This window comes from Anarhichas minor, unplaced genomic scaffold (genome assembly GCF_050575085.1).
Source record: "Anarhichas minor isolate MPS153535 unplaced genomic scaffold, ASM5057508v1 ptg000045l, whole genome shotgun sequence".
NCBI classification, from domain to species: Eukaryota; Metazoa; Chordata; class Actinopteri; order Perciformes; family Anarhichadidae; genus Anarhichas; species Anarhichas minor.
Window position 1 is genome coordinate 8795119 of NW_027466491.1, and position 21449 is coordinate 8816567.

The window sequence follows — 21449 nt, forward strand, 5'->3', positions numbered from 1 at the left end:
GGGAGTATTTTGTTCTGATACATCTGTTGCCTTGGATTTGGTAAACTGTGCATGTCAGAACCTTTTTCTAATTCATGTAATGTGGAATAAAAGCTGATTGTTGTGATACGTGCTGCAGGGTTTCTGTAAGAAGCATGGTTCATTGTTTATTCAATATAAATTTAGGATATGAAGGAGACATTTGGGGCGTCTAAATGTGCACTGATTATTCTTCAGCTGCCGATCAAATCACATGACTTTACGTCACCATCAGTAAGCTAAAGGAGGACTCTTTTGTAGTCTCATTTAGCCACATTTAGCCTATTTTAAGACACTCTTGATTTGCTTAATCAGTGGTTTGTGTGCTGGACTATAAATGTATTTAACGGTCTATTGGACATTTCCCCAAAAATGCCAAACTATTTATTTTACGTACTAATTGGAGACAGTCACTCGCTTGATAGTGCTGCCTCATAGTGACGGGGAAACATCGTCACAATAGAGACCACAATCGTTTCCCGAGTCATTTTTATGTACTTTTAAAACGGCCTCATTGGAAATCCCCTGTTGGGTTACTTTCATTTGGAAACAGAACATTTGGCTCGTGTGAGTGCAGCCATTGTTTGCTGTTCATACAAATGTATTCTGGGGAAACACAAGAAGAACATTTTTACTATTAATGATGAAGTGCACCCTCACTTATTCGAGAAAATAGACCGTATTCTGTAAGGTTCTTTATTTTGAATCCTCCACACCGTATGAATGCAGTCCGGTGTCTTTAATTATGTATTCTCTTCCGTATGACAATGGTAAGGGCATCAGTTACATGCCACCGTGTCTTGGTGTAGTTTTGATCTTTGGCCTTATTAGATAAAAGCTGTGAAGGGTCTGTGATTATTCCTCTTCAGCCGTGTGGAGGAAATGGCATTAGCCGGTCGAGAGAGATGCTTCGTAAGAAGGTGGTTGACATAGCTTTGAAGTGGCCAGAGCCAAGGATTAAATTTCCATATGTGGCGATATGAAAGAGCTGAGAAATGATGGCGTTGAACATCAAAGCTAATGTGTGTGTGTGTGTGTGTGTGTGTGTGTGTGTGTGTGTGTGTGTGTGTTATGATGTGTTTATGGCAGCGTAAGGCACGTGTAACTTATCTGGCAGACATTCGTCACACTGTGTCTGTGTGTTCTCAGAACACTGTCCCTCCTTTTGTCTATTCTTAGACGTCTCACCCGTCTGCCTGCATGACAGTCGCAAAGACAGTTGCTTTGAGTGTGTGTGTCACGCCAACCAGTTAGTCAGCGCGCCAAGTTAGTGTGTAAGACATCACTTCAGTTAGCGAGCCGGTCAACCAGCTGGACGCCCAATCAGGGAGCGAACTAGTGAGTCAGAGAGTTGTGGTTCCAGACACTTCCTGTCTGTCTGTGACAGTCGGCTGGTCATTTATGCATTTTTTTTGGGAGAATCCAGCTGTCAAGATAGGTAGACGTCTTACTATTGTGTGTGTGTGTGTGTGTGTGTGTGTGTGTGTGTGTGTGTGTGTGTGTGTGTGTGTGTGTGTGTGTGTGTGTGTGTGTGTGTGTGTGTGTGAACCACCACTTGAGCCTCCACATGGCCGACTAAACCATGACTCTGCTGGGTAAACATGCCACCATGACCCGTTTGCCCAAGAGGGGGGAAAAAAAGAAGACAAAAAAACAAAGGCTTTGTTTCGTCAGCCAGCTTATCATGTGGTGAGATTTCACCATCGTCCTTTATGGGAACTGGTGCAGAAACAAAGTGCCACAGGACAGGATGTCGTAACGTTATCCCTCCACTATTTACAGCCCACTTTATAAACAACGGATCACAATAAGAGCTGGTCACAATACACTTTGGGTTGTTATGTCTTCTAAGGCACATGGGACGATGTACAGTAGGGACGGGGAAGAAAGACTGGAGAGACATGAAGAGAGGCAAAAACATGAAAAGATGTATAAATGTATCTCATGTCGCTACCGCTGTGAACCACCTGCAGGGGTAAACAGTGATCAAAGGCCTTTCATCGTCTGATGCTGCCAGAATACAAAACTCTCTTTTCAGCCTTCAATTAGGGCCAAAATACAGAGAGAGAGAGAGTTGAGGGGGGTGAAAAAGATGGAGAGAGAGAGAGAGACGAAGTCAAAGCTGTGTCACAACGAGAAAGAAGGAAGGAATAGCGTCAGACTGGAAGACAATTATTGTATTACCCAACAGAGAATTGATACATTAGGTGGAGCAATAAAAGTCAACTTGCTCTAAAAATATATTTAAAGGTCGCAGATATATTTTTTACTTGATGATGAAAAGCTCACAAGTCTAGTGTGTTCCGTCTTTATGCCAAATCCTTTAATTGTGTTGATCTAGATTCTAGAACATTTACATTTAAAAAATGTACTTGGACGTGTTTGAGTCGAGCCTTTATCAGAGTTCGTAGGCGTATACGTATACCTTCGGGCTCTTAGAAGGCAAATTTTTAACCGTGTGATCCGAGTTTTCAGTTCTTTCAACAACCAACACGGGTCAACAGCCGAAAGGGAAAAGAGATTTCAGATTTAGAAACCTCCGTAATGCCGCGCTGCTTATACGGTAATTGTCTAACCGAGCAATGCATCACAGTGTTGCACAACAGCGCCGGCTCCCCCCCCCTTGGGAAATTAAGATTAGGAGGCCAACACGGAAAAACAATACTCATTACACACAACAAGGAACAACATTAAACACGTCTTTTTAAAATCTCGTGGTACAAAAAGTAAAGATGTGTCAGGTTTCGTGTATTTGTGTATGATTATGCACTTAAAGCATTTCAAGAAATCATCGATTTGGTGCATAAATCAGCAATACTTGGTTCACTAATTTACCATTTTTAGCCACAATGAAATCCAAACTATTGTTGGATGAATTTTCATGACATTGTACAGGCATTCATGGTCCCCAGAGGATGAACCCTAGAGGGTAATCCCCTTCTCTTTATAGCACCAGCAGCAGGTCAACATTTTAATTTATCCAATCAAATATCACAACATTGGCCCAAACGTTTGGACGTTCATGGTTTCCAGATTATCTCTTAGGATGACTCGTAATACGTTTGGTGATCCGCTGGTGGTTCGTCTGTTTATGGATCCCCCTGTAACAATGATATGTAAGATTAAATATCTGTTAGTAAAAAGGCTCTTCACCATGTGTTTTTCTTTACATGGTGATTAACTGCCTGCTCCCTTCCCCCGTCGGGGCTAAAGTGGATTGAACCACTAAAATCAATAAGGAATGAGAGCTTTCACCTGAATGCATCTGCATAGTATCCTGTAGGAAGAGCTGCTCCCTCGTGCTTTATACAACCAGTGTAGGAGTCGCTTCTGTTGCTCAGACTGTGTTAAATTCAGCGGAACGCTTGGCTCAGAGTCCGGGCAGCTTAAAGACACTCATGAATTGTTAAGCAGACGATCAGAGCACCAATTGTTGGTGAAATACAAGGCTCACTGACACAATTTCCCCTCTCTCATCTCCTCGGGATGGATGAACAGATATACGCATGTATATTTATGATTCTCCTGTTAGGAGGAGGAGGAGGAGGAAGAGGAGAGTAAGCTGTATGGATGTATGGATAATTCAAAAGACATAACAGCTCAGCAGTCGTGTATTATTTTAAACCAGTGTATCATCGGGTGTGCTGCTAAAGCTGCAGTTGGCTTTTCATCAACGGTTTTGTTAATTCCAGTCATAGCTGGTTATTTTATTGGACTACTCTGAGAGTTTCCCATCATTTACTTGACTACACATTAAATATCTTACTTTCAAAGACAAGTAATTAAATACATCCATTGTGAGACTGTTTACTGAGGGTGCAGTTTGGCTTGTTGGTTAAAAAAACATGAATTTAGTTGGTTAAACATGCAACACCAGCTGCATTTTGCAGAGCCTCTTTATGATTTATTTTAGTAATTCTCAACCTGTGGAGCATTTTATATCTTGATCCATTGTCGGTGTACACAGTTTACAACATGTTTGGTACATTTTTATTAACTTTCTGGCCCAACACATTGCTTAGAGGCCCTTTAAGCATGTTCTGGAGGAAGTGACTGACCTCTTAGGGTGAGGGTTAAAGGTGAATATAAGCTTTTTGTACAGGACGGATGCCGTGATACTGAAGGGAGTGTGTACCTTTTTCCTGGCTCGGTCAAACATCAGTCATGATGATGATGATGCGGTGTGTTCCTCTGCTCTTCCTCTTCTCTCTATCTTTCCACATATCGCAGACACACCGAGGTGTTGGTACATCCCTCCCCACCTTCTCTGAGCAACGGCGTTCCCGTTGGCTGGCGGTGTGTTTGTGTATGCTCGTGCATATCAATCAAGAAGAGGGATGATGGTGTCTGTTTTAGGAACAGAAGTGAGATTTCCTCTCTCTCTCTCTCTCTCTCTCTCTCTCTCTCTTTCCTAGCCTTTTCAGGAGTGTTTGAGAGTGCTAGCGAGTGTGTGTGTGTGTGTGTGTGTCGGGGGTTATTTTGCCCATAATGCAGTGTGCTGAGGCATTATGGGGGATTGGCTGTCAGGAGCCGCTCCTTATTAGTCGTCTGGCTGGCCGTAAGAGGCTTTTCCTGCTTGGAAATGGAGCTAAGAAAAAAGAAAACAGAAGGGTGAAAGGTGAAACAGAAGAGAAAAGAGAAGTGGATCTTCCTCTTCCTGGTTTAACAGAGAGGAAGAGGAACCTCGACGTGGTGAAGATTAGTCAAGTACTTCCTTCTCTATCACACACTCTCATACAATTGTGCAAGGAGGTTTCTGGAAGACTTTAACAGATGTATGTGGCCGGCTAACACCTTTTATGTTTCACTCATTATTTCAAAAGAGGCCTTTTGTTAGAAGTCTTAATTCTCGCTGTGGTTGAACCTAAAGTTCTCTGGCCTGTTACTGACCAAACATCTAATCCCTCAATGTGTCGTAACGCAATGAACGTCTTGTGATCTCTGTGTAGAGGAAAGGACAGCCTTCACCACACTGTGCTCTGCTGCTTTACATACTGCAGGAGTCTGTTTACATTCCTCTGATGTAAAGGACGGAGGCTCAGGACGGGGGCAAGACGCTAACGCGGTGCAACAGTAAAATACACAGAAAACCTTTCATTATTACATGATTATAGAGGATTCTTTACTCACGATTCAGATTTTTATTCAGTCAGAAGCTGTTGTGACAGGAGATTGACTGATTAGCAGTAATTGGTATGAATATATATATTTTATACCTGCTGGGTTCTTACGTCTGTGATTGACGTTGACTTGCTGCTGTATGATTTGTGTGCGTGTTAACATTCATTCAAAGCTAGTCAGCATGGAGCCGGACACGTTTACACACCGCCTGTGTTTAAACGTGTCTGGACAGACGGACAGACAGCTGGTGAGTGATTGATTTGCCGACCGAGTGAAAGGACTGGATTACTACGTCAGTGAGCTGGAGGTCCTTTCTGACCCTTCAGGTCAAACCTGCTAAACCTGTCTATGCAACTTTAACATCATGAAACCGAACACTACGGTTAAACCTTTACCTGAGAGGCCGGTCGGTATGTTGGAGGATTGGCTGGCTGGATGGCTGTTTGAGTGGATGATGTGTAAGCTCCTCTCTCGCCTCCTCTCTCACCTCCTCTCTCAAGCTCATCTCTCCCCTCCTCTCTCGTCTCCTCTCTCGCCTCCTCTCTCGCCTCCTCTCTCATCTCCTCTCTTGCCTCCTCTCTCGCCTCCTCTCTCGCCTCCTCTCTCCCTTCCTCTCTCGCCTCCTCTCTCACCTCCAGTAAGTCCATCTGTCTCCTCCGAGCCGATAATGAACCTGTGGAGTCGACCGCTGAGGTGACAGCGACTCCATCAGCGCAGCTCTAACTCTGTCCGTCTCCGTCTCAGCTCGGTTTAATGACACCGCTCACATACATGTGTAGCCGAAGAACACAGCAGGGAGCTGAAGGTAAAGGAATTAACAGGAAATAACATGAGAAATGTATTTTTATAGGTAGAAAAGACCACTACGTTTTTGACCTCTGGTCTCTCATTTTTCTTTTGAGCCAGATGGATTCCCCGTCTGACAAAAGGCCATTTTATTTTTAGATTTTATTATCATCGCTTTATCGTCGTGTGTAATCATCTTTTAAATGTATTTCAAAGGGTTTTGATGGTTGAGAGACAGAGAGACAGACAGAGAGAGACAGAGACAGACAGAGAGAGAGAGACAGACAGAGAGAGAGAGAGAGAGAGAGAGAGGGAGATCTGTGGCTCTGATACCAAATGGTTGCGCTCACTAATTTGGTGGAGCTCACAGCTGCTCCGTCAGCTCCACATTCACAGAGGAGAGATTTGGGTTTCATTTCTCTGGAGAATGTGGACTACGGGTTAGACTAGTGCCAGGTCCTGCACATCTGCACACCTCCCTATTTATAGACCTCTGTTAACACAAACACACATTAGCATGATTGTAGACATGTATGTGCTGCGTGGATTAACCGCGGGTTTTTTGGAAGTGTGTGTGTGTGTGTGTGTGTGTGTCTAATGCAGGTAGGATTACTGAGCACTGATCATCTCTCAGCTCTCACAAAGATGAGTCCCCACTCAACCTCAAAGCTGACACACACACACACTTACACACACACACACACATATGCACTTATGTACGCACAAACACACAATGCAACTCTATACTTAAATTATTCTTCGTTTTTATTTTCTTCTCTGCAATTAAGCGTTTACTTTGCTGGTTTTGGATTTTTTTGTCCCTGACTCAAATGCACACACGCTACTTCGCTGACACACACACACACACACACACTCACACGCGTAGGCACACGCATACACTAGCTCGCCCACGCACACACGCTCACACACAACCTAGCAGACCTCAGCTGCAGAGGCACGCTCTAATTAGTGAGACAGCATCTTTATCTCACTCTCTCTCTTTGTGTGTGTGTGTGTGTGTGTGTGTGTGTGTGTGTGTGTGTGCGCACTAATTGCTCAGGTTAGATGAGAGTCATTAGTAAATAATTCATTTTATTAGGCAGCTGTAGAGGTTAGAGAGACGGTACACTTGCGTGGTTTCTCTCACTTTCTCTGTACTTTGTCGTTCTTCCTACCAGTTTATCGTCTTATCCTCCTTTTTTCTCTGCTTTCTCTCTTTCTTTTCGATCCACTTTTACCCTCCATGCTTCTGTCTTTCTGCTCTTTCGCCTTCCATCTCTCCGTTTCTCATTTTCTCTGCTCTTCTTCTCTCTTCTGCGTCTATTCTAAGCAGTAAAGGTCAGATAGAGATGCACAGCACGGATCTGATGCCTCCCCCACACACACACACACGTGCATACCCACTGACAGACTGTGTAATTATGTCGGTGTCAGAGGACAATGTGAGAGAGAGGGTGAGGAGAGGGAAGTATCACTCCTCTGTTCTGGCTCTGGTTCATGACATGTATTAGCTGATATATGCGGTATAGTTTTAACGTTGCTGTGCCGTTCTCAGGAACTGCTATACCTTCTAAATTGTCTCTCCGATCAGTTTCTTTCTGATTCTGTCACCATAAACCTGAGCTAGCACAAGTCATTGCCTCAGATTTGACACCCATTTGCATGCATTTGTGTCTTTCCATTGACTTTGTGCCTAAAGTTTGCATCACGTTCAGTCCACGAACACACTTTGTGCACGTGTTTGTGTTTAAAAAAGACTCGCCCGAAGTCAGCAAAAGCAAACAATCCAATCAAAATGAATCACAGGTGAGACATCCAGTCGCTGTTTGGAGAGGTGTGATCACTCAATGATCTGTTTGCAGTGATCACCTGAAGTGTGTGTGTGTGTGTGTGTGTGTGTGTGTGTGTGTGTGTTGCTGTTATTGACAGCTCTGTGTTGTTGTTGACACGCAGTAGTGAGTTTTGAGTTCGTACGCTGTGTTTCAAAGCCTCGTTTCAACACATTTGTGGGTCGTGAATGTTGGTGAAGCTTTATCACCTTTGGAAGCGCTTCCTTTCTTTGCCTTCCACATTCCCCCGCTGGCTGTGTGTGTGTGTGTGTGTGTGTGTGTGTGTGTGTGTGTGTGTGTGTGTGTGTGTGTGTGTGTGTGTGTGTGTGTGTGTGTGTGTGTGTGTGTGTGTGTGTGTGTGTGTGTGTGTGAGCATTATGTTGAGTTGATACTCCACCACTATGACTATGTTCATAGTGCAGTTCTCTGGCTCCCGTCCTCTCTTTCTTCTACTTATAGAAACAGAGTGGGTTTTCTGAGTGGGAGTTTTGGATACGATACTCTGCTGACTCTGCTGGACAAAAAGAGAGAGAGAGAGACAGAGAGAGAGAGAGACAGAGAGAGAGACAGAGATTTAAATGTCAGACTTATAGCCTCTGTGTTTGAACCCCTTGAAACTGCTGGATTAACCGCACTTTACAAACCATAGCATGATAACCAAAACGTGTGAGTGAGTGAAAAAGAGGAAGAGAAAATAGTAGGTGGATGGAGGGATGAAGATGTGGAGGGGAAAGAGAGAGAGTGTGAAGGAGAGATGATGATGAGGAGGAGGAGGAGGAGGAGGAGGAGAGAAGCCAAGGCCTTTGGGCAAAGCCAAGACCGCCTACAGATGCTCTCTCCTTCACTCCCTCACCCCCTCACTCTCTCACTCCCTCACTGTTATTCCTTTTCCTCTCTCTTCATGTGTCCTCTTGTCCGCTCTCTCTCTCTATTTCACACTCACTTTCTCCTCCTCATCCTCCGTCAGAGGAGAAGCAATGTAGGCCAATGGAGAAGGGAAGTGAAGGGCAGGCAAACACACACACCTCGTCCAGTGAAGGACATTGTGAAACGTGCACATGTGGTCTGTCCTGAAGTCCTTCAGAGACATATTTGTCTTTGTTTTTTTGTCTTGTTTGTGTAAAATTGTTTATTATTGCTTCTTCAACATGCTGATTAGCAGGTATCATGAACATCTTATTCCGCATCGTAGTCCAGCTAGCTGGTAGGCTAACATTTGCTAATTAGCACCTGACTTTTGACGACAGGCAGTTTTTAATGTTTTTAATGAAGTTAAGGTGGTTGTGGAGACATTTCACCCCCGAAAACCAAAAATACAATCTTCATGGTGAGGTGAAAAAGTCAGAGGGTCAGCAAAGTCATTAGGATTCATCCTCTGGGGAACATGAATGAGAGAGAAAGAGAGAGAGAGAGAGAGAGAGAGAGAGAGAGAGAGAGAGAGAGATTATAAATAGAGGGAGGAAGGTCAGAGGGAAGGAGTCAGGCTTCCTGTATCCAGCCTCACAACCGGATACACACACAGACACACATGCACATACACAACACACACACACAACAATGTGATGTAAATGTTTGACATGTTTCCAGTTTTATTTGTTCAATTTATATTAAGAACGTATTGTCCTTTAGTCTAGGGCTGCAACTGATACTGTGTGCTCTTCTCTGTGTTCATGACTGTGTGTGTGTGTGTTATTGGTCACATTGCACTTGCATTCACAAGAACAGTGTGTTGTCCAGAAGTGCGTGTGTGTGTGTGTGTGTGTGTGTGTGTGTGTGTGTGTGTGTGTGTGTGTGTGTGTGTGTGTGTGTGTGTGTGTGTGTGTGTGTGTGTGTGTGTGTGTGTGTGTGTGTGTGTGTGTGTGTGTGTGTGGAGAGAGTGATCTAATAAGAGTTGATAGTGTACCCGACTGCAGCTGCTCTCACACTCCCACTCCCTGTCAGAGACACACAGAGAAGAGAAGAGCAGACCATAATTAAATATATTACACTTATTAAAGTGGAGTGAAAACGCAGCTAGAATCATATAGAAATATGACCACAGACTGTAGATATACAGTAGCACTACTCAATAAAACCTTTATTAATAAACCCAATTATTTACGTGTTTAACCCACATACCCGATTTTTCCTGCAACTCGAGGTGTACTCACACATGTCAGGTACCCGGGTCACGGCTGGACCACGACCACCTGAAGTGTCTGATCCTGCAGCATAAAGGTGCTGGTTTTTGGGGGGTTTTCGTGGCCCACATGTGCATCAGCTGTCTAACTTGGTAGATTGTCAGTGCGGCTCTGCAGAAGGGGAGTAACAGCTGGGAGTAAACGTTCAATCTGGGGTCTGGTTTTATCGTTTACAGACCCAAAGAAAACATCTGCTTTTTAGTGGCTAACACCTGCTGACGCAGACAGACACATACAGACACACACAGACAGACAGACGCACACACACATGCAGACACACGCAGACAGACAGACACGATCAGAAGGGAGAGGCACTGAACACTGTGCAGACAGACAGGCCGACAGGGAGGAAGACAGACAGACAGACAGACACAGAGAGGAATGCTGTATGCTTCGATAAAAACTGGGAAGGAAGTCTGAGGGGGGTTGCCTTCACACCCCGCCCACTAACACACACACACACACACACACACTAACACATTGGGCCTGTGCAAGGCGGGGAGATGAGGGAAATGTTTGTTTGATTATTTGAAGCGTGTGTGTGCAGATAAGAAATTGTTTTCTGCAGATTGACAATAAATGACCACAGAAGAAGAACTACAATCTGTAGCTCGCTGTAATAACTGTTCGTGTGTGTGTGTGTGTGTGTGTGTGTGTGTTGATTTCTTCCTGCTATTGTGTGCAGTCACGTTCCTGTTTGATTTTGTGTGCTTAGGGGTCAGACTGAAGCTGTTATCCAAAAAGTCAAGCTATCTCCATTAGCTGGAAGGCTTATTAGACGCTAAAACACTTGTTTATGATACAATAAGATATACTTTTACAGCAGCAATAATCTATCCTCCACCATTACAACATTCACATTACAAAACAATCTACCAGGAACTTGCATGTATTTGATTGGCCAACGCAGAGCATTGCTGCATGAAGTTGCATTGCACCGTTCCCGATGTTATTGTCGCTCTGAATACACACACACGTGTATACAGCCTGCAAAAGATGCACTTTGTCTACACAGGATACGCAGTCAGACATATTTATTTGTATGAAAAGCGTGTGAATGTTGTGTGTGTGTGTGTGTGTGTGTGTGTGTGTGTTTCCTGTTATTTAAAAAATGTCAGCCGTCGTCATGAGATACTCAAACCCTCCTGAATCCTGTCTCATAAAGTCGGTGTGAGTTTTGCGAGTGTGTGTTTGCATGTGGAGATCAACCTTTATCCATCACACCCCATTACCTGAGGCACCGAGAGGAGGCCTGTAGAGACACACACACACACACACACACTCTGGGCATGCTGTGTCACCAGAGGCAACAAACGAGCCTTTCACACTGACCCACATAGAGAGAGAGAGAGAGAGAGAGAGAGAGAGAGAGAGAGAGAGAATGAAAGGAGGTAGAGAAATTGGGTTGAGATAGAAAGAAAAGAGGAAGATTGAAAGGAGAGAGATAAAGAAACCGAAGTGGAGCAACAAGAAGAGAGCGAGCGTGTTGAATGAAGGACTTGATTGTCCCTCACTGTCAACTCTCATGTTTGAGCTCCACGTAAATGAACATCTGTGTGTCCATGTCAAGATTAAGGCTAACATCTGTAACTGTCTGCGTGTTCACAAAGCAGCCGACGGATCGGCTTGTGTCGGGTTTGGGAGGTTGTTTCACTCTCGCCGTCTACTGAAGTTACTGCCGTTATCATCTGGAGAGTCATAAGTGAGGAGAGAGGGTCTAAGAGGGTCTAAGGAGAGAGGGTCTAAAGAGAGAGGGTCTAAAGAGAGAGGGTCTAAAGAGAGAGGGTCTAAGGAGAGAGGGTGTAGGATTGTAAAGCCCCTTCGCAGTCTCGTGGAAACTCTTTTCATCATTTGTGAATGTCTATTAATTTAATCAGCACTTTTATTTTATTTTTGGTCACGAGGAGACATTTAAATCCTCTGGAACGTATTTTTTTTTTCTCTACACTGTCAAGAATTAAATCCTCCATCAGCATAAAAGCCTAAAAACAAAACGTCTTCTAAACCTTTAAATCCCTGTATCATCTATGTGCTGCACAAACATTCAGCTAAATGCCCCGCTTAAAAAAACACTGATAAATGTGTGTGTGTGTGTGTGTGTGTGTGTGTGTGTAATCATGACCTCAGTTTCTCAGGTTATCTCTTACGTAATGTTCCAAAAATAGAGCCCACTCACCTGTAAAGGAAAGGAGACGTAGGGGAGGAGGAGGCAGGAAATAGGAAGCAATATAATAATGTCTGGAGGGGGAAAGAGACTCTTTTATTGAACCTCAGCCGTCAATTTATAGGGCGAGGCTTTTAACCAACATCGTGGTATTGATAATACGATGAGTTATGATGAGGTAGCCTCCTATAAACAGCCCAAAACAGACACTTCTGTACTTCTATGTGTACTGTACTTCTCAGTAGAATTGTCAGTAAATTCATCTTCACTTTATAGATATTTTTCATTGTAGTGTAGCCGCCAATCCCAGAAAAAGACAATTAATATACACCAAGATCCTAGACAATATCTATAACATCACAGTATCAATATCATTCATCTATAACATAAACTTAATAAACCGTCCTCACTCCTGATGTATAACCTCGAGCTTAATCTCGAGCTGAATCGTAACTCTGTACTACCTACACACACACACACACACACACACACACACACACATTGTCACACGGCAGCGTGGAGCTCAGATGTCTGGTGTCAGGTGCCCGGCTGTCCGTCACGATGATTGGCATAATTACGCTGGAAATAACTGTTTGGTTGATTCAGTCCGGGAGACGAGGACGTTAGCAGCAGGAGTAAGAGAGAGAGAGAGAGAGAGAGAGAGGCTTTGAATGTAATAATGATAAATGTGGGAGCAGACGGACGTGGAGGGAGGAGAAGGAGGGGGAAAAAAGTGAGCTGGTTTCACCGGCTTCTTGGCTACAGGTGAGTGGAGTTCTGCCTGTAGCTGTATCTTTTATAACCGGCGTAACGCGTCATCTTCTGTCTTTCTCTGTTCACCGGTAGTGAAACCAATCGATTCCTGAGATGCTGCTTCAAATGTCTGGCTGCTGTGGGCTCTTCAAGACCACTTCTGACTTATTTTGGCGTTAGGGGTTTTGTGCAGGTGTTAAATACATATTTAAATATAGATGTTTCTCACCACACACACAGTACTTTTAGGCTTTTACTCAAACCATAACTGAAGCCACTGTAGGTCACTTTTAGCTAAAGCTAACTCTGGTTGCTTTTTGTACACTTTTCACTTAAGTGCTAATAACAAAGCTAACAGATAACGTTGACGGAGGTTGCATTGAGTTCAAATATGATGCGTTCGAGCTCTACTCAGTAAAAATGGGTATTAGTTGAAGGTAAATTATATCGTTATCATGAGGCGTTAAATGTAGTGTTTTGGTGGGAAACTTGAGGCGGATCATCGGCGATTAATAATTGCGTTTTGGCACAATTTTGGATGAAGAAACACGTGATTTCCCCCCTTTTAACCAAACGAGGAACAATGGTTATGAAAGCCGGAGAAACCACACAGTTCAACTTCTGTTCTTCTGAAAAACCTGCAAACTTTGTATTTCTCATTCTCCCTGAAACAAACATGTTCCTGCACTGAGAAACCGGTTCAGCACTAAACCCACACTGGTGCAGTTGTGTCTCTTTTGTCAACCGACGTCTTCCCACGTATAATCACAGCATCCTCTGCTCCACGAGTCAGAAGATGTTCAAATTGATTCCTCCCACTTGCAGCTGCCTTTTTTTTCTTTTGTGTGGCCATTACTTTGTGTTCTTACTTTGCCATTAATCATGAGCGGTGCTGCCCGGCTGTGCGGCGAGGCTCTCTGCGTTCACAGAAACTGGTGAAATCACCGGATAGCACCGGTGTGGGTTTGTTAACACTCCACCGTAATCACCTGAACGCCACACACACACCTCCTCCTGTAGTAACGGTCCAGCCCTCCCTCCGTCGCTACAGAGGATCTGTATATAGAAACCAGTTGAGGAATTACACAGATTACATCATCCTCAGTGTGTAGGCTGTTAGATGAAGACTGTGTGTGTGTGTGTGTGTGTGTGTGTCCGCGTACACACAGTCAACCCACATGGGGTGACGAGGCTTCTGTCGAAGTAACTGCATTTACAGTTTTGCTGTTAAAGTTGCTGAAACACACACACACACACATACACACACACACTCATACACACACACACACACAGAGATGATTCTCCACCAATATAATTACTGGATGAGCTGCCGATGCTCCCGCTGTGCCGTCGCATGGCAACGCCGACAACCCACCTCTGCTGGAGGAGAGAAAGGAGGAAGAGGAAGAGAGGAGACGAGAGGGATGGATGGATGGGAGAAGAAGAGCAGAAATGGAAAAAAGAGGGAGATTAGAGGGGGAGGAGGTGAGGGGAGGAGATGTTGAAGATGAAAAAAGTGACATGAGAGGTGGAAGAGGAGGAGGAAGAGGAGAAGAGAGCGGAGGAGGATAGAAGAAGATAGTGGAGGAGGAGGAGGAAAGTAAAGAGAGGAGACGAGAGGGATGGATGGATGGGAGAAGAAGAGCAGATGAGTAGTAGAAATGGAAAATTAGAGGGGAGGAGGTGAGAGGATGGGATGTTGAAGAGGAAAAAAGAGATGTGAGTGGAGGAAGAGGAGGAGGAAGAGGACGAGGAGGATAGAAGAAGAGAGTGGAGGAGGATAGAAGAAGAGAGTGGAGGATGAGGAGGAGGAGGAGGAAAATAAAGAGAGGAGACGAGAGGGATGGATGGATGGGAGAAGAAGAGCAGATGAGGAGCAGAAATGGAAAATAGAGGGGGAGGAGGTGAGGGGATGGGATGTTGAAGAGGAAAAAAGAGACGTGAGTGGAGGAAGAGAAGGAGGAAGAGGACGAGGAGGATAGAAGAAGAGAGTGGAGGAGGAAGAGGAGGGTGATTAGTTCCAGAGACAGTGATGTGGGGAAAGGACCAGATAAAGAGAGGGAGAGAGAGAGAATAGGAGGTGTTTGATCTATTCATGGTTCAGTTTAATCTCCTCTCTCCGTACCTGAAGAGTTTAAATGTGACATAAGCTGAGCAGGCAGCATTCATTTCAACATCTGTAAAAATGACTTCTGGTCGTACAGATGATTATCTGTCTTCTTATGTTTGACTTTAATGTCTTTAATCTTGTCTGAGTTATTTTAGTAGATCTGTCTCTAAACGAGTGCAGCATCAGAGTGTGTGTTTATGTTTGTATGCTAACGCAGACCACAGACCAGCTTCACACTGACCATTTTATGTGTGTGTTTAGATTTTAGCCTTAATGCGTGTGAGCCTGTCTGCTTGTAGTAGATTAGGACTCACTCAAATATAGTGTCGCCCTATGACCCCTGAATCAGAGTGTGTGTGTGTGTGCGTGTGTGTGTGCATATTTTAAGTGTGTGTTCCCATTAACCTTGTTTTGTGATGATCATATCAAAAAATATACATTCATCAGAATGAATTAATGAGATTAGACTCGTGAAGTTTATATGTGTGTGTGTGTGTGTGTGTGTGTGTGATCCTTGTTATACGCGGCATATGTCCAGTCACCATACGTCCTTGTATTTGTGCATATGTCACCCACGCAATACTATTTTTATCCCAAGAGTCGTGAGGGCGAGTACGTGTGTGTGTGTGTGTGTGTGTGTGTGTGTGTGTGTGTGTGTGTGTGTGTGTGTCGGGGTGTGTCATCAGGTTACAGTGTGTGTAAGTGGACTCCTCTTTGTCCTGGTGGATCATTTTAGACAGACGGCCACTGAAACTTTCAACAGGGAGGTCAGATGCTCCCGTGCAACCTTTTCCACTGACAGACAGACAGACAGACAGACAGACAGACAGACAGACACACACACACACACACACACACACACACACATCCTTTCTGCAATTTCCAGGTCTGCAAAAATATGGACGTTTATGTGAAGTTATTGGGGAAAAGCTCAAATGTTTTCTTCTTTGCTATATTGTACAAACAGGAAAGGTTTACATAATACAAAAACATGAATAGTTTTTTAAAAACTGACTTTTTTTTTTTATCAGAACCCCCAAATTGTTTTGTTTTTTCTCAGAAAGTGAGATTTAAGTGTACTTAAAATGAACTTAGATGCAAATACTGCATGAAAAGACAGTTGACACAGAATGGTTTCAATGCTGTATATTCAAGGACGTGAGTTAAATAGATAAACACAATTATTAAAGTATGTCAAGTATAAATGGTCTTTTGCTGCTTTAGTGAACACTCAGCAGTTACTGATAGATGCTGGACAGCAACATGAATAAGGACAGAGACATGTTGAGATATGTTTGGGACACGGGGACGAGAGAGGTGGTGCAGAAATCACAGAGAAATATATAAACATCCAGATGACAGAAGATGGGAAGAGGAAGCGTAACGGGGCGAGAGTCTGAGCCTGAAACATGGAGAGTAAGAGAGATGACTGCTGACTCATCCTCTGACTGAACAGATCTGTCTCTGTCACCCCAAAGTGCTGCTGGCAGTCTCTCCTCCAAGCTGTTCCCGCTTCTCCTCCACCAAATATCTCCAGCCGAACCCGCTGAAATGTGGTCTCATACCATGAATAATGAATGTACATACTGAATTATACTGAATCTGTGGTGAGAGAGAGCTGTGTCACACACACACACATGGATGACAGTGTGTCTCTTTACAGGCTTTTTTCTGTTTTTGATTGCCGATAAAGTTATTTTTCCTGTTTTTAGGAAAGCGATCTCCCGTTCAGGCCTCCAGCACCTCGGTCCATCTCAACCCTCCCAGCCTCCGGCATCCAACGGGCCCAACAAGGAGCTGCGTACCTGCGTGGACTGGACGGTCAGACACACACACACATACTTAAACATGAATAAGGATCAGATTTGTTTCTTTGTTCTGTTACATTTATCTCGGTCTGAGTCACTGAATGACATTCGGGTTTTCATGCCAACAGATTTGTCAGCAGACTGGTTTCGACGGCCGTATGTTCCCGTGGAAATGAAAGCAGCAATTTTCTTTTTTTGATCATTACCAGAAAATGTCTTGAGCGTGGGAGAGAGAAAAGCTTTTATGGGATGTGACTTTTTCTGGGGGTTTATTTTGCATTCGGATTTAATGGTAATGCCATGGAAAGCACTCAGAAAAATGTCATGAAATGACGCCGCAAATCAGGGAGAAATGGTCAAAAAGTCCAGCGAGGCGTCTTCATTTCCCTTTAAATCAACGTGATTAAACATCGGACATTTGTAAAAAGACGTGCACAAATGAATTCCAAAGCAACTTGTGTTTTTGTGATGATCAAAATTAATCCCATGTCATTCACAAGAGTGTGCAGTTCTGTAAAAGGCCCACATTTCTGCAGAAAGGGGTCAAATCAAGGGAGAAGTTTTATATTTTCTATAATCCAAAGTACCCGCAGTAAACTAAACCATGTCCACTACAAACAACATACTAGTAATAACTATAAATAATTTATTTGGTCTGCAGTTACCACAAAAACAGTCTGAGATCCTGTTAGAGCTGATTTTAAATATAGTCTGTGCCGAAATAACCGATTACTTTGTGTGCAATGGGCTCAACGGAAGCGAGACAAAGCTTCTATTTATATCTGATTCAGACTGTGACAGAGGGAGCTTTATACTCCGAAACATCAACGAAGAGGCATCTTTAATTTAGAGCACAACAGGCTCATGAAAGAAAACAAACTACATCCTCCAAAATACTGCAAACTCATTGATATGAATCAGAAAAACATCTAAAAATGCTTAATGGAGTTTAAAAACAAGGATGTCAGCGTCTCACCGAGACACCGAGGGAATCGTGCATCAATACTGAATATTAAATAAAACCTGCTGTATTATTAATTGGGAGGTGTAAGTAGACGAGCCTTCTGAGATTCCCCTCTGGCTCCGTCTGCAGGGACACTTCCACCACGTCATCGCTGGCCTTTAGCTCTCCGCACGACACACACTTTAATATAATCATTGTACCTCATCACTCATTAATTTACATTCAGGGGTTGATTTACTGCGGCTTCATGGTCCCCTTAATGAATCAGAGTGGTTTTATTTTTTGTGTTCCTGCTGTTTGTGGTATGGCCAGATATCGGAGGAGGAAATGGAAATGATTACAAATGGCTACTGAAAGGGATTTGCTGTTCTGTGGCAGAGGCAATTATGACCGTGGTTAACCAATCAGAGAGAAGTGAGAGACAAGAGAGAGATTAGAAAGAGATCAGACAGCTCTGGCTCCTCTTTTCTCATCACAGTGCAGCTCTGTTTGGCCAGTCGGTCTCTAATCATCTACATCTACAGGAGAAATGTATTCATTGCACTTTCTACAGGACTACCCTCTTCGTTTAACACATACATGCAGTCAAGCACACTTACATGTTTGTATGCACAGAGGTGTGTTTGCACATGAATCACCAGCTCCTGTGGTGGGTTTCAATCAGCTCCCTGAATTTACATGCACTGTGAAATTACCCGCCGCCTCAGCAGCGCCAATTATGTGCTTGACACACTTGTTGACCGCGTTCGCTGCCGAGTGTTTATGTGCATATGGTTGCAGTTTAATGTGAGTGAGCGACGCAAAGGATAATGTGAGTTATTATATCATTACTTCCACTTTCTCTCTCTCTCACTTCCCTTTCTCTGTCGACCTGCAGGAGAACGCACTGAACGGGGATCACGTGTGGATGGAGACGAGTTGTTCAGGAGAGCTCTGTTATCTCGGAGAGGACACCTGCCTACTAAAGACCGCAGTGAGTAGTGTGCACACTGACCACTCCTGTGTGTGTGTGTGTGTGTGTGTGTGTGTGTGTGTGTGTGTAGTGTCTTGTTCTGAGGCCTGGTACGGGTCTGTGGTCCAAAGGGTTGGGAACAGGCAGCAACCTCTTGTTCTGTAAAGTGAAGCCAAAGCTTCACGTGTTAAAGCTGCATTCTCTCTAATGTCCACCAGGGGGCGACTCCTCTGGTCGTATAGAAGTCTATGAGAAAATGACTCTACTTCTCTCTTGATTTATTACCTCAGTAAACATTGTAAACATGAGTTTATGGTCTCAATCTATAGTTTCAAGTCTTCTTCAATACAGCATGATGTTCATTTAGTACATTATGGTCCATATAGAGCCAAACTGACCATAAAGCAGGGGATGCTTTAGGGCGGGGCTACCTTGTGACTGACAGTGTTTTCGTCTTTAGAACTTAAAGTTCATGAAAGTTAATTGGAACATTTTGATCGCCTAAAAATGTCTTTCTGTTGTACTTAGCTCCACCCTGTCGAGGCTTTAAACCCGTAGAGTACAAACCAATAGGTGACTATACGTCCACTTCTTATATACAGTCTGTGGTTGGGAACCTATCCTCTAACTTAATCCTCAAATCCTAAAAGCTGGTCTGTGGGGGAAAAAATTAGAGTCCGTTAAACATCCAAAATCTAAAATCTACACGCTAGTAACTCATTCAAAGTCTGATATGTTTTGGATTAGTTCATGCACAGAGCAGGTGGTCCAGCGCTCTGGAAGTGCAGCGTTATTGTATGTATGTGAGTTATTCTAAACAGGACGCCACACTCCCACTCACATGATCCATGACTTCAAAGCAGCAGGATGAAGGTGAACTTTCACATTAACCGTGCAGAGCGGTGCAGAAAGGCTTTAAATTACAGGTATTATGGACCCTCTCTGGCTCCACACACCTCCGACGGGAACAACAGCACTTGGAATTGCAGAGCTGAGAAAACAACCTACAATACTGACAATAACATAATGACATATCTGGTCATTTCCACTGATGGCATGTAATTACAGCGCAGTGAGAGTACAGGAACACGGGGAGATTGCTGCCAGCGAAGCGGAGCCGCAGCGAAAATATATTCATCATAATCTCTCCCTGTCATATGTTTAATTAGATAAATATTCCATCAGCGATGCGTGCTTTCAGCTAGCTAAAAGGACAGCGTGACCTCGGGGGAGATTGCACATTCCCACCTGCGCTCATCTAGATATGATTCTTAATCGAGGAAAACCAGGCTTTAAGCTCAGCACGGAGCGTCACGTGAGATTCCTTTTGCTTGAATTGCTGACGTTAATTCCTCTCGTCAACTCTCTGCTAAGAACAATCTTTTTAAAATCAGGATTGTAAGATTACGTACACCGACGATTTCTACCAAGTTCTTACATTTCCTCGTCAAAGACCCGTCGTTTCCCCGACATGTTGTCAGTCGGAGCATCTGGAAAAAGAACATCTTGCTTCCTTAACGTGACGTACTTCTTGTGAGAAGAGAGTCCCTTTGAGAACATTGAGAACTGCTAACCCATCAGATATGAGAGTGTAAGGCTGTGTTTTGATTAGCACTGTGCCGTTAAGTGTTGCTCACTGGGACAGTTCAGACTGAACCCATTGACTGGAGTTGACACCGCTCCATTATCACCCATTGTGAGTAGTTTGTGTGTTGTAAGAGCAAAGGCAGCAGGCCAGTACTATTCATTGAAGGTAAACAGCACTTTGGCATCCTGAGTGTTTCACTATTATCTTTCATTGTGATGAATTGAAGTGGTTATCTCTGAGCTGTCTTTCCCCGGCATACTAGCTTTTCATGAGCTATGTTTACTTGAAAATAGTATGTTTTTGCTTATAATTAAAGATCAATACGTCTCTTATTATCTGTCCACAAAATATGAAGCTACAGCGAGCACTTGTTTAGCTTAGCTTAGCATAAAAACTGACAAATTAAAGAAATAACTGGTAAAACAGGGAGCTTTAGTGTGACGGTAGGTGGATTCGGTTTTGTTTGGAGCCAGCAACGCTAGCTGTTTCCCCCCGTTTCCAGTCTTTATGCTAAGCTAAGCTAACTGTCTCGGGGCTGTAGCTTCATATTTAAGGGACAGATCTCATCAAACTCTTGGCATGAAAAAGATTGAAAATCGAGTCATCACAGGTGTAATCGTACCTTTAATGCTGTAGAAGTGACACATTGAACACATCTCTGTGTGCTTGAATGTGTGTGTAACAGCGTACACGTATCATCAGTGTGTGTCTGTTGTGTGTTTGTTGTTGTTGTGTATCTCACCGCCCTCTGTGCTGTGTGTCTGTTTTCTCCTTTAAGAAGTCGGCCCCCAGGAGGAAATGTGCTGCCTGTAAGATCGTTGTTCACTCCGGCTGCATAGAGCAACTAGAAAAGGTATGACACACACACACACACACACACACACACACACACACACACACACAGTTAATGCAGACTTGACACACTATCATTGAAAGGAGTTTCAGTTCTAACGCATGTTTGTGAGAGAGTTTCCTGCAGCATTGTTACTGTGGAGCTTAAAATGAGTGCAGGTAGCTTACATAGGACAGATGCATGTTGGGTAACTTGTCGTATGCTGTTGTAGTTCTTCAGAGCGATCTTGTCATTATTGAACGCCAGAATGTTGACCAATTATTCGTTGTTAGTACTCGAATCGAAACAGACTTTACAGGTAACGGGTAAAAGAATGACCAAAG

The 21449-nt window shown here is 43.7% G+C and overlaps 1 long non-coding RNA gene across 2 annotated transcripts in view; it reads right to left on the reverse strand.

Moving 5' to 3' along the window:
- Positions 1-1691: 1691 nt before the first annotated feature.
- LOC142971049 (uncharacterized) overlaps positions 1692-21449 on the reverse strand; it is a 41910-nt gene continuing 22152 nt past the window's right edge. Inside the window, exons 3-8 of one of the 2 annotated variants that reach the window (XR_012959327.1) lie at positions 19527-21117; positions 9905-18844; positions 9658-9688; positions 5535-9129; positions 3274-4606; positions 1692-3119 (exon numbers count right to left, since the gene is read on the reverse strand). This is a non-coding gene — a long non-coding RNA (uncharacterized LOC142971049). Of the gene's footprint in view, positions 3120-3273; positions 4607-5534; positions 9130-9657; positions 9689-9904; positions 21118-21449 lie in introns of both variants that reach the window. The other variant, XR_012959326.1, reaches the window with a different exon arrangement.